The sequence below is a fragment of the Gossypium raimondii genome, chromosome 13 (assembly GCF_025698545.1).
Source record: "Gossypium raimondii isolate GPD5lz chromosome 13, ASM2569854v1, whole genome shotgun sequence".
Lineage (NCBI taxonomy): Eukaryota > Viridiplantae > Streptophyta > Magnoliopsida > Malvales > Malvaceae > Gossypium > Gossypium raimondii.
The window spans coordinates 4,456,357-4,468,928 of NC_068577.1; positions in this window are offsets into that span (position 1 = coordinate 4,456,357).

Here is a 12,572-nt window from a genome sequence, read left to right on the forward strand (position 1 = left end):
TAATTTATCTAATTTCTTGGGCAGGGACCTAACCCAAAATTGGTAAAATTAAAATTAGATCTTTCTAATTTTGAAGCACTAAAATTGGATTTCTTTTAAATTGTAAAATTATAAATTTAACCCTTAAAAAATTATAATTCAACTTTAGCCTCTAATTTTTTTCTCTAACTTCATCTCCGCCTAATTCAATATATTTTAAAAAAATTGACTACAAACATCTAGACATTACCAACAAAAATATATTTATATAAATTATATTAATTCTATAAGCAATTTTCAAAATTTTCATATATCTCGATTTTTCTATATATATTTTTTATTTTTATTAAATCATGAATGAAATATATATTATCTTTCGGATTCTACTTATAAAGTCTAATAACTACACTAATAACGTATTAAATCATTTTATGTATATTTATATAAGTTCAAGTGGTCCTAGGTAGCTTAGAGTACAAGGGATTAAGTTGAGGGCCCTTATCATTTTCTCCAAATGTGAAGTGATGTTAACTGCTTAGCTTCCTCCTCTTGCCCCATTCATTTTCCTTCCTTTCCACAATATATATTGTATAAATATTTATGGGTAATCGATTGAGTCTTAACTCGATTAGTATGAGTATTGTTGTCAATACAGGAGGGCGTGTATTCGGCACATTATCCTCCTATTTAAGGGTTGGGAGGCTATGAGTAGTTGTAGATATTATATTAAAAAAATAGATATGATTAGAACCTATAATGAGATTATTAAAAAAAATATTTATGGGTAATCAGTTTATACAATTTCAATTAAGTGTATAAATCCAATCATTAATCATTAAAATGTTTTACTTTATGCCATAATATTGTTTTAACTGCAGAAGCATGTGGGTTAATGAAAACTACTTATAGTATCTCAATTAAATGTAATCAACAACCTCAACTCATATCTTCCTTCTCTCTCTCACTCTCAATTATATAACCTACTAATAATTAACATTAATAACCCACTTTCAAGTACATCTCAGGCTACCTGCCATACCAAGCCTAAAGCTCCTAAGATTTTCTAAAAGGTTTGCACAAAAAATACAAAGATTTATAGGATAATGGATTTGGGAAAAGATTAAGCTTAATTATTTAAATTATAGGTTGAATTTATCGATAAGTCATGTTAAGCGTAATGGTAAGATACATTGTACTCTTAAGAAAAGAATGTAGATTCAAATATTAAAAACGACATTGTTAAAAAAATATTCACAAATCTCAAACATGAATCATAAAAGCAGACATGTAAAATACATTTGGACTCATTTAAGATTATTAAAACATGGATAATTTAACTCAATATTGCAACATGAATTTCGATATAGTTTCTATAAAATTTAGTGTTACAATATGATTTCGTGATAAAATCAATAATGTTGATTTGTATTATTGTATTAAGTAGTGCATGAAATGTAGGATTAGATAAATTTGTATAAAGTGCATGCTAAAAACTGTTTTGAAGGCTTTATAGAATTCTTTTCGCTTAAAAGATAAGAGTCTACCTGATCAGCTAAGGTTTACAATGTGGCTTATAGGTTTAGCTTTCAATCGAATTGAGTGAAAAATTTTTGAGTTAATCGAGTTGACGAGTCCTATTTTATCATTCTAACTCAATTTGAAATTTTCTCGAAGTCGAGTAAAATGAAATTCAAATTAAGTCGAATCGAGTGAAATTGTTCGAGTTAAATTAAAAAATTAAACATGTCAAATTAAAATCTTATTACGAATAATTAATTTCATGTTAGAGCACATAAATTTGAAACCATATATATTTGAAAACTTTTTCAAAGCAAGATAAGAAAAAAATACTTTAGTATAATAAACTTGAATCATTAATTAACTTATTTAAGTCCCCAAAATTATTATTTTAGAACATTTTAAATTTTTAACTTTCTTTATATATTCTTTATATTTTTTAAAAATATAATTTTTGGAATTTTATAAATATTTTGAATTTTAAAATTATTTTGATTTTTTTGTAATTTTTGTTGAAAAGACCAATTTGCTCATTTTAAAACCGATTTGGGATCAAAAGGGTATTTATATCAATCTATTACTCGAATTGTTCGAGTTATTCAATTGTAAAATTCTACTCGACTTGAACTCAAAACTCGAATTATAAATTTTACTCAAAAAATCAAATAACTTGATTCAATTAACTCATAATTCAATTTTTATTTTATTTTTTCAAATCGAGTTTTGTTCACCCCTAATAACTTATTAGCAAGAATTGTTCAATTTTAAAATACAAGCTAATAAGATTATTTTATCTTGATATTAAATGCTATTTATACAACTTATAAAAGATGGTCGATACACACAGATGGGGTAGACTTTTTGAGTGTTTTTGCAAGGTATATACACCTTGATACCTTAGGTATTATTTGGAGAGTTTTATTCATTTGTATGCAAATATGTTTGCGGTATGTGATAATATTTTGGGAGAGTGAGTGTAAAGAATTGCATACTAGTGAAACAACTTTTATCTTCATTTTGCAAGATAGATACACCATGATTAGAGGTGTACATGAGCCAGGCCGGGTCCAATCAAAATTTTAGACCCATTTGTTAGGCTTGGTCCAGCCTGCCCGTATTAATTTTTTATACAAATTTAAAAAATATACAATACATCAAAAACACTAAAAATATTAAATAAAATTTTCTCAACAAATTAAAAATAAGTTTTTAAAAAATATGTACTTAAATAAAACTAAGATAGGTGAAACTTAACAAGCAAATACCTCTAAAATAGTAACAAAATTAATAATAAAACAATAGTCGTACAATATCCAAATAATAACAACAAAATAGTAGCAATATAATTAATGTGAAATGGTAGCAAAATAGTGAAAAACAACAAAAAAAATAGCAACAAAATAATAAAAAAAAAACAGAAAAAAAAACTGCAATTTTTTTTATTTTGTATATTCGGGTCGGGTTGAGCCGGACTCAAACCCAAAAATCCTTACTCGAGGCTCAGCCCGTTTTAAAATAAATATTGTTTAATTAATTAATTAAAAAACCAATAGTGTTTAAAAAATATCACAATGAAATATTAAATTTTATAAGATTTCATAATTCTAAAAAATAAAATATGAAAATGTTTAAAATTTTATTAATTTTTAAAAAATTATACAAAATTTTAAAAAATAATCAATTACTACTAAAAGTTTTAAATCAAAATTAAATATAATGTAATTAGAAATTTATTTTTAAAATATTTATTTTATTTTTTATAAATACTATTAAATGTTTTAACGGTAACATATTTTAAAAAGTATAATAATTTTACATAAAAATTTATGTTTACTAATTACATTTTTTTATTTTTTCCTAACATATCATTATCTGCAACTTGTCATATTAAAGAATTGAAGATTTATTTGAGTAGTTAACTTTTTACAAAAGAACTAATTAATTTTATTATTTTTATGAATTGTTACACCCCATACCCGGTCTAGATGTTATGGCCAGATCTTAAGGAATTACAGAAGTTCATTTTAAAACTAGATTTTTAATTTGAAATCGTGTAATAGAATAATGTTAACTTTGTAAAATCGCTTTCCAATTTTAAGGGAAATACTCATTTAAACTATTTCTTTTATTGCAGAAAAACACTTCAGTGATCACTTCATTTTGCAGCGGAAATTTTCTAAGTTATAAAATATTGAAAACTGTGGCTTGGTTTGTAAAAACAAATAATTTTGCAGTTTAAAAATATAACAGTTGCAAACTCCGTTAAAGCAAATCAAAACAGAAAATAAAGTCCCAGAATAATTTACAGTCCAAAAAATCCATAATAATTACATTAACCATTTTAATTCAGAGAATCTAACCCAAGCTCCCACACGTCGTCCAATATTAGGTTTCCTAATCACCTGAGATGATAAAAGTAAAGGGTGAGCTAACAAGTTTCATGTGTAACTCAATCCATACAAACAACACAGATACAGTAACAGATACGAATACATATGCAACTACAGATACTAATACTGGTTCTATTTCCATTCGCTACACACCATCTTCATCCATCCCTACACACCAATTAGGGTATTAAATATCCATCCAACCCATACACCTATAAGTGAGCATATGTCATTTTTCAGAATAGTGCAATCAAGTTGCCAGAAATAATGCGGTAATCCACCAGAATTAAATAAGTGTGGTAAAGCCACCAGAATAGATATGTGGTTTATACTACCAAATAAGGCAAATCATTAAATTGTCAACACTTCCTCCATCATATCATTATCCCACCCCAATGCACATGCAAACACTAATTAGATAATAGATGCATATATAAATCATACATGCTATACATATCAAAACATATTATCATGCTTTTAGAAATTGCACTAACAAAAGTAAAATATTAGATTTCATATCTATAAGTCATACATAACACATTACGGAACCTAAGAAATGGCAAACCTCGAATCGTACTTCAAATACGACCCTAACTAAATTTTACAGAAAATGGGCTCACACACCTGTGTGGCCCACATGGTCTGGCACATGGCCTCACACATGCCCATGTGGCCCACGGCCCACTTAACTTAGTCCGTGTGGCTTATACGGTTTGGCACACGGTAGTGTGGCGTCGACAGTGAATTTTTTGGCTTGGAGATTATCGTTACACATCTAGTCGTTTTTTGATACTAACACCACTACAAGGATTCTAGAACCTAAAACAACATTTAACACGAACAATTTAGCAACGATACACTAAATATAAGCCACTAATTATTCAGCCACAACCACTAACATTAGGCTTTAACAAGCCAAAAATCAGTCTTTCAGACATTTGGTTACTTACCCAGAACAATAGCGACAGTCCTAAAAATCTTCTAATTCGCCGAAAAGACATCACACGCCTCACAAACTTCTCCTATTGAAACATAACATGTCATACGGAAACGAATTAACCTTACTACTGAAGAACACACTTACGAGACTTACACTTGAACAAAAATACGAATTCCTTGCTCGAACATAGCACCACGATGATTACACGTCAGAAAATCAATACCACAATGATTTAAACACAGGACCTCTAGGTAAGCTGAAGTCTTACCACTGAACCAACAAGCTCATTTTTATCATTAATTGAGCAAAAATAATATATAAGCTTAATATCCAAATCAAGGGTTGAGTCAAAAATTTAAAAAAAAAAATTAAACAAAAGAATTTGAACCTAGAACCTCATACACACTAACACAACACATAACCACTAAACTAGATTAATCACTTTGATAATTTTTAACAATTCAAAAATAAAAATTTTGGGGCGTTACAATCATAATATGGTTTAAATTATTTTTACATCATTCATAAAAATTATAACAAACTTACAAAAGATTTAATGATATTTAATTATTAACGGGTAAAAATTTATATCATATATCATATATATTCTATATATATTATAATAGTTTCATCTTTCAAATTTTCTTCCTCATAATTAAAGCATAAGTTATATTTATAATATTATAAATATATTATATTTAAAAATTTACACACACAATCAACCTATGCATTGCACGAGATAAGAAAACTAGTTTATAAATATAAACGAGTTTACATAAAATTTAATATACAAAATTGAGCTAAATCTAGCTTCAATTTTTTGGTCAACTTCTTTTGACTTTAAATCTTACTTCTTCTTCTTCTTTTGGCATAATGACTTATTTGGCACAAAAACAAAAGTCATATTAGCTTTTTATGTATTTTTTTCACCATTTTTAGCCTTTAAACTTGCATTTTTTTGTCAAATCACTCCAAAATGAATGGATATGTTAATGTTTTTTAACTTTGCTAATGTTGCATACATGTGGATTGCTATGTGGATGACACATCAACATTTAATTAATTTTAAAAAATATAAAAAACTATTTTAAAAATTAAAATCATTAAAATTATCAAATAAATATAAATATTTTTAAAATTAATTAAATGTTGATGTGTCATCTACGTGGCTATCCATATGTATGTCATGTCAAGTAAAGTTAACAAATATTAATATTTTCATCCATTTTGGAATAATTTGACAAAGAAATACAAGTTCAAAAACTAAAAAGACAAAATTAAATATAAGACCAAAATATAATTTTTTAAAATTGAAGGACCAAATAAATGATTACGTAAAGTTGTGAATATTAATCTTACCATAACAATCATAATTCGCTTATGCTTTATTCATTTTAGGGTTTTCCTTACTAGGAGTCTAGGATACTTGAAGGCAGATATTATTATTATAAATATTATTATATATTAAATTAATTTTTATGTTTAATAATTAAATTTAAACAGATTTTTTTAATTAAGGAACAATAATTTGGTCCGGATGCGTCCTTGGACAGTTTTGTAATTTCCCAAGTTATTAACTTTTGTTTAGGGTTTATCATAGTTAGGAATTAATTGGGCTAATTTCTCAACTTAGATTTAATGATACGATTAAAAAATAGGAAATATCAAAATCTGATAATATGAATTATTTGTTGACACCATTTTTTTGATAAAACGGGGTCGACTTGGATTTTGAAAACGAAAACGAAAATGGGAGTCGCCACCAATCCTTTTTGATGAGGTGTGATCGGATCACCTTGAAAAGTGGTTGTTTTTAATAAACGATTTGATTTTGTTAAAACAACAATTTTGGTCCACAAAATTCAGAAAATCAGGTTTGGGAGTCGGTTACGTACAAGGAAGGGTTAGCACCCTCGTAACGCCCAAAATTGGTACCTAGTTGATTAATTAGTGTCTTAGTGTCGAGAATTGGAAACTTTGAAGAGATTCAAAATACGATCTTTGATTTTAAAAAACTCATATAAAACAAGTTACTCGTTAAGACCCTCTCATTTCGGAAAGAGAAAATGTCACACCCAATGAGTTAGGGCATAATATTTCAATTCCTCAAAAATGAGCTTATCCAAAAAAAAAAAAACTCGTGCAATAAAATTTAAAAGGATATTCAATTGTTTAAGTCAGATGAGGAAATCGCAGCACAATACGTTAGGGCACAATTTCTCAAAATTCTAAACATTGAATATTACCTTTATTATTTTTAGGAAAATCCTCATCTCGAGAAAACAACGTGTCATATCCAATGCGTTAGGACACAACGTATTGAATTCCCGATAATGAACTTTTTATTCATGTGTTTTTTTTATTAAAGAGCATTCTCGACTATTTAGATTCAACGAAAGAAATTGGAACCCAATACGTTAGGGCTCAATCCTCTCGAAGATCCCAAATACCGAGTATTGCCTTTATTTTCAAAATTTCCTCTTTTTACAAATTCAGGTAAAAATTGATGTAATATTAAATAAATAAGTAAATAAAGAAAATGAATAAATTTATAAAAAATGTAAAAGATATATATATGTATGTATATTAAAATATATGTATATGTATTTACAAAATATAAAAATGTATAAGTACATATATATAGGTAAAGTATGAAAATATGTGTATATATGTACATAAATTAAAATGCGTATATATATAGGTGTATACTTATAATGATTTAAAATGTACATATATATTATAGGGACTGTATGTATACATATTACATATGTAGGGATTATAAAATGTATATGCCTATATTTATATATTAGAAATATGCATGCTTATATATATATATATATATATATATATATATGTATATAACAAGATTTTGGAATAAATAAAAAAAGGTGTAACCGAATAAATAATAATAATAAATAATAATGTAATAATATTAATAGTATTAAATAATTACTTTTAATAGAAAAATAACTAAAATAGCAGATTGAGGATTAAATTGAAAATAAACGGAATTTTAGGGCTGGATTTAAAAATGGAAAACACAAGGGGGACCGATTTATAACGCGCGCGAAGTCCAGAGGATTGATTTGGAAAATATCCCAAGCCCTACGCGTAGCGTTTTGATGCGGACTGAAATGAAACATAAGAGAAATTATGCAGCCGAATTAAAAAAACAAAATGGGACCAAATTGCACTAGGGTGCGAAAGAGGACGGACCTCTCGCAAAATATCCCCCTTCACTGCAGAAACACGAGGATCCTGAGGGCGGACGGGTCGGGTCGTGGGTCAGGGCCAAAACGACGTTGTTTTGGCACCACCCCTAGTTGCGAAACGGCGCCGTTCTATTTAGGGTATTTAAGTAAAAAAATTTTTGAAAAATCAATACAGCCACCATTTAAAAAAAATTCAAAACCCCTCCCCTTTTCTCTCAACATCCAGCTCTCAGTCCCCTCGGCCTCCGTCACCCCGCCTCTACTCGCCGCACCGCCACTGTATTCGACGGCCGACGAAGCGCAAGAACGGCCGTTCGAAGCCCTGCCCCGGTGAGTTTCCCCTTTCCTTCTTTTTTTTTATTTACCGTATATAAAAAGAAATAAAAATAGAATTAAAAAATAGGGATACACTATCAAAATATGGATCTTGTTCCAAAATCAAACAATCACATATGGATCTTGTTCCAAAATCAAACAATCACCTTGAGATTGTTGTGTTTCTTTTTATTCTTTGTGTCTTTTTGATTTTCTGAAATGTTCAAAAGAAAAGAAAAGAAAAAACCCTTACAATCGGTTTTAGATGGCTTTTATAGCCATTTACAACATTTTTTTTATCTATTTTTCTAATGTTTCTCTTGCGTGCTTGTTCTTCTTTGTAGGGAGTGGTTGGCGCGACAGGGAGGAGCGGTGGTGGTAGCTGAGGCTAGGGATAGGGTGCGGTGGCTAGGGTTTCAGAAAACTGAAACCCTAGTTTGACTATTGGGTCAGTGGGTTTTGGGTTGTAATGGGCTAGTATTTTGGGTTTCAATTGGGCTAGGGTGTTTTGGGTTAAATTTCTTGGACTGTTAATTTTTAATTTTTTTTGGGTTTTATTTGTCTGGGCCCGGGCAAAAATGGGCTTGTACATTATTAATACTCGTTTTTTTTATATGAGTAAATAGATAATTACTTGAACCAATTTAATAAAAATTAATATATTAAAAAATATAATTTCATCATTTTAATAGTTTATATCTTTATAAATTTTAAATGATTAAATCAAATTTTTATTATTTGAGAGGTTAAAGTACAATTTTACTATTACTAATTTAAAATTTTATAAATTATAAAGGAGATTAAATAAAAAAATCCATTTTAAGGAGGCCGGAAAACCTTGCCAGCCTCCCTGACTTCACCATTAAAATCTAGAATATGCTCCTCACTATGCGTCGGAAAATTAAAGATTTAAAATTATATTATCGTGTAATAGATATAATGATTTTAATTTTTAAATAAATAAATAAATAAAGTTAAAGTTAAAATCAAATCAATGTGATCAATTGTACAAAATATAGATGATTTAAGACATGATGCAAATAAAGCATAGTAAAATAATTAATATATAGCATGCCATGATAACAAATGCGAATTTAGAGAGGCAGACAAGGTTTGTCCCTAAAATAGAAATTTACTATTTAGGCTTTTAAGTTTTTTAAAATTTTAAATTAGTAAAGGTAAAATTATACTTTACCCTCCAAATTATAAAAATTTGATTTAATCCTTTAAAATTATAAAATGTAGACTGTTAAAAATTAAAATTTTATTCGGCCTCCTAAAAAATTTTCTAGCTTACCCTGCATGATAATAATATTAATACAACACAAATACACAAAAAAATCAAATTTTATACATAATAAGTATTTACTTGTATAATTTTGTAATATTTTGAATACAAAGAAATAACACAAACAATTTTCTCTAAATTGAATCACTCAAATAAAATATTTTAAATATCTCATAATTTTAAAATATACTATAAGGATAATTTTAAAAAATAATTTATTATGATAATTTATATAAATTAAATAAAGAAACAATACTAAACCAATATAAAAGAAATGTAATAATAATATCATAAACAATTTTTAGTTAATGTTTCCTGGCTTCCTCATGTATAAGAAAAAGCCTTACATTGAGAGGCCAGTAGACGTTTGGCCTTCAAACGATTGACTAATTTTTGTCTTTTAATTAGAATTTGGCACGTTGATGGTAAAAATATAGGCTCGAAAAATAGATTTGGGCAAAAAATAATACTCGTTTTCTAAACGGGCCAAGCCTCGAATAAGATCTTTTGATCTGGCCTGGCCTGAATTTGCCTAAAAAAAATTTCGCTACTGTTTAGTGTTGGTTTGTTGTTGTTTGCAGCCATTTTGATGTTGTTTTGTTATCATATTGCTACTATATTACTACTATTTTGTTGTTATTGTTTGGATATAATATAACTCTTTTTTTATTATTAATTTTGCTACTATTTTAGAGGCATTTGCTTGTTAAATTGCAACTATCTTAGTGTTATTTAAGTATAAAGACTTTTTTTAATGTATTTTCAATTTATTGGGAAACACTTATTTTCATGTTTTTAGTGTATTTGATGTATTATATTTTGGGTAGACTACCAAAATAGTCACTTTTGTTTACCTCGGGTTACATTTTAGTCACTTATGTTTGAAATGTTAGGTTTTAGTCACTTACATTATCGTTTTGTTACGAAATGGTTGTTACTCTATCATTAAGATTTGTTACTAGTTCGCGATAGAATGTGCAAGTGTACACAGTCGTTATCAAGTAATAAGTAAGCAAAAAGAGTTATTGTCTCCATAGGAACTGTGTTTAAATCGATAATTGTAAAATTACTATTCACAAGTTGGTTTAAAAAACACAATATTTTCAAGGTGATTGATGTTAGAATTAAATTAATGCAAATGAATTAACCTAAATGCAATGCAATGAAATAAGATGCAATGAGATGGTTTAGCAACAATTTCATAAGTTTTAACAAAAATAACACGAATGAGCTAGAACAACTACAACACTTGACTCAATTCGTATGATGATAATCAGTATGTTTTTTTCACCTTCATGTTGGAAATTCGTCATGCGTAATTATACACGTAGACCTTTAAATTCTATAATGTGTGATTGTCATGTGTGGATTTTAATTTACACTACAGCAAAACAAGATTTTAGCGGCGTTTGAACGAAAAGCGCCGCAAAAAATCGAGCATTAGTGGCGAATTCTAACAAAAGCCGCAATATGTAAGCAATAGCGGCGCTTTTACTAAAACGCAGCAAATGATCAAGCATTAGGGGCGCTTATAGAAAAACGCCGCAAAAAACTTGGGAAAAACAACGCTGTTTGCTTTTTCCATTAGCGGCGATAATTAACAAACGCCGTAAAAAATCTAGAATTAGCGACACTCTTTTACAAATGCCGCAAAAGATCGAGAATTAGTGGCGCATTCTGTAAAACGCCGCTAAAGGTCAAACATTAGCGGCGCTTTACGAAAAACGCCGTAAAAAATTTGAGAAAACAACATCGTTTTGTATTTTGAGATTTAATGGTATTAGCGGCGCATTTTAACAAATACCACAACAGATCGAGAATTAGCAGCTCTTTTTATGAAACGCCGCTAAAAAATGAGCAAAACGATTTCGTTTTTTTTTGTTTAGCATTAGCGGTGTTTTTTAAGAAACACTGCAAAAAATAGTTTTATTTTACACTTTTTGGTTTAGGGTTTATGGTTTTAAGGTTTAAAGTTTAGGTTTAGGGTTAGTATTTAAGGTTTAGGGTTTAAGGTTTAGGGTATAATGTTTATTATTTTCGGATTAGAATTTTGAGTTTTGCGTTTATGGTTTAGAGTTTGTGATTTGGAGTTTAAGGTTTAGGGTTTAGTATTTAAGATTCCTTTTTAATTACTTTTGTCCCCTGTAATATCTATATTTAGGGTTTAGGGTGTATGATTGTGGTTTAGGGTTTAAGGTTTATGATTTAAGATTTTAAGGTTTAGAGTTTAGTTAATACGGGAGAGGTTTATGGTTTTGGATTTAAGGTTTAGGGTAATTTAAGAATTATGGTTTAGGTGTTTAGGGTATAGAGATTAGGGTTTAAATTTTATGGTCTAGGGGTTTTAAGATTTAGGGTTTTTGGGTGTTTAGGGTATTAGGTTTAGGATTTTTTTGGTCTAATTATGAATTTCATCCTTCTATTTTATAAAAAAAGTTAAGCTTTTTACTTTAATTCATTAGAATTTAATCTTTGTACTTTAAAAAAATAATTTTAAAATAATTAATAGAATTATTAAAATTTTAAGATACCCAAATTAAATTATTTTTTAATAGTAGAGGAAGAATTGTCTTCCATCATTGTATTCAATTTTAAAATTGAACAATTAAATAATGTTATATTAAAATTTTAAAAATTTAACAATTAAAAATAATGTCATATATATTAGTGTATCAAATTTTAATTTTATAAAATTGTTAAATATTTTTCAAATATTTAACAGTAGTGGCGTTTGGACCAAAAACGCACTACACCAAAACAGACTTTTTGCGGCGCTTTTTAGCGCCATCGCTAACTTTAGCGATGTTTTTAGAAACAAAAGCCACTAAAGAACAAGACCTTTAGCGGCGCTTTTCCCACAAACGCCGCTAAAGACCAAAACCATTAGCGGCGCTTCTTTCACAAACGCCGTTAAAGACCATGACCTTTAG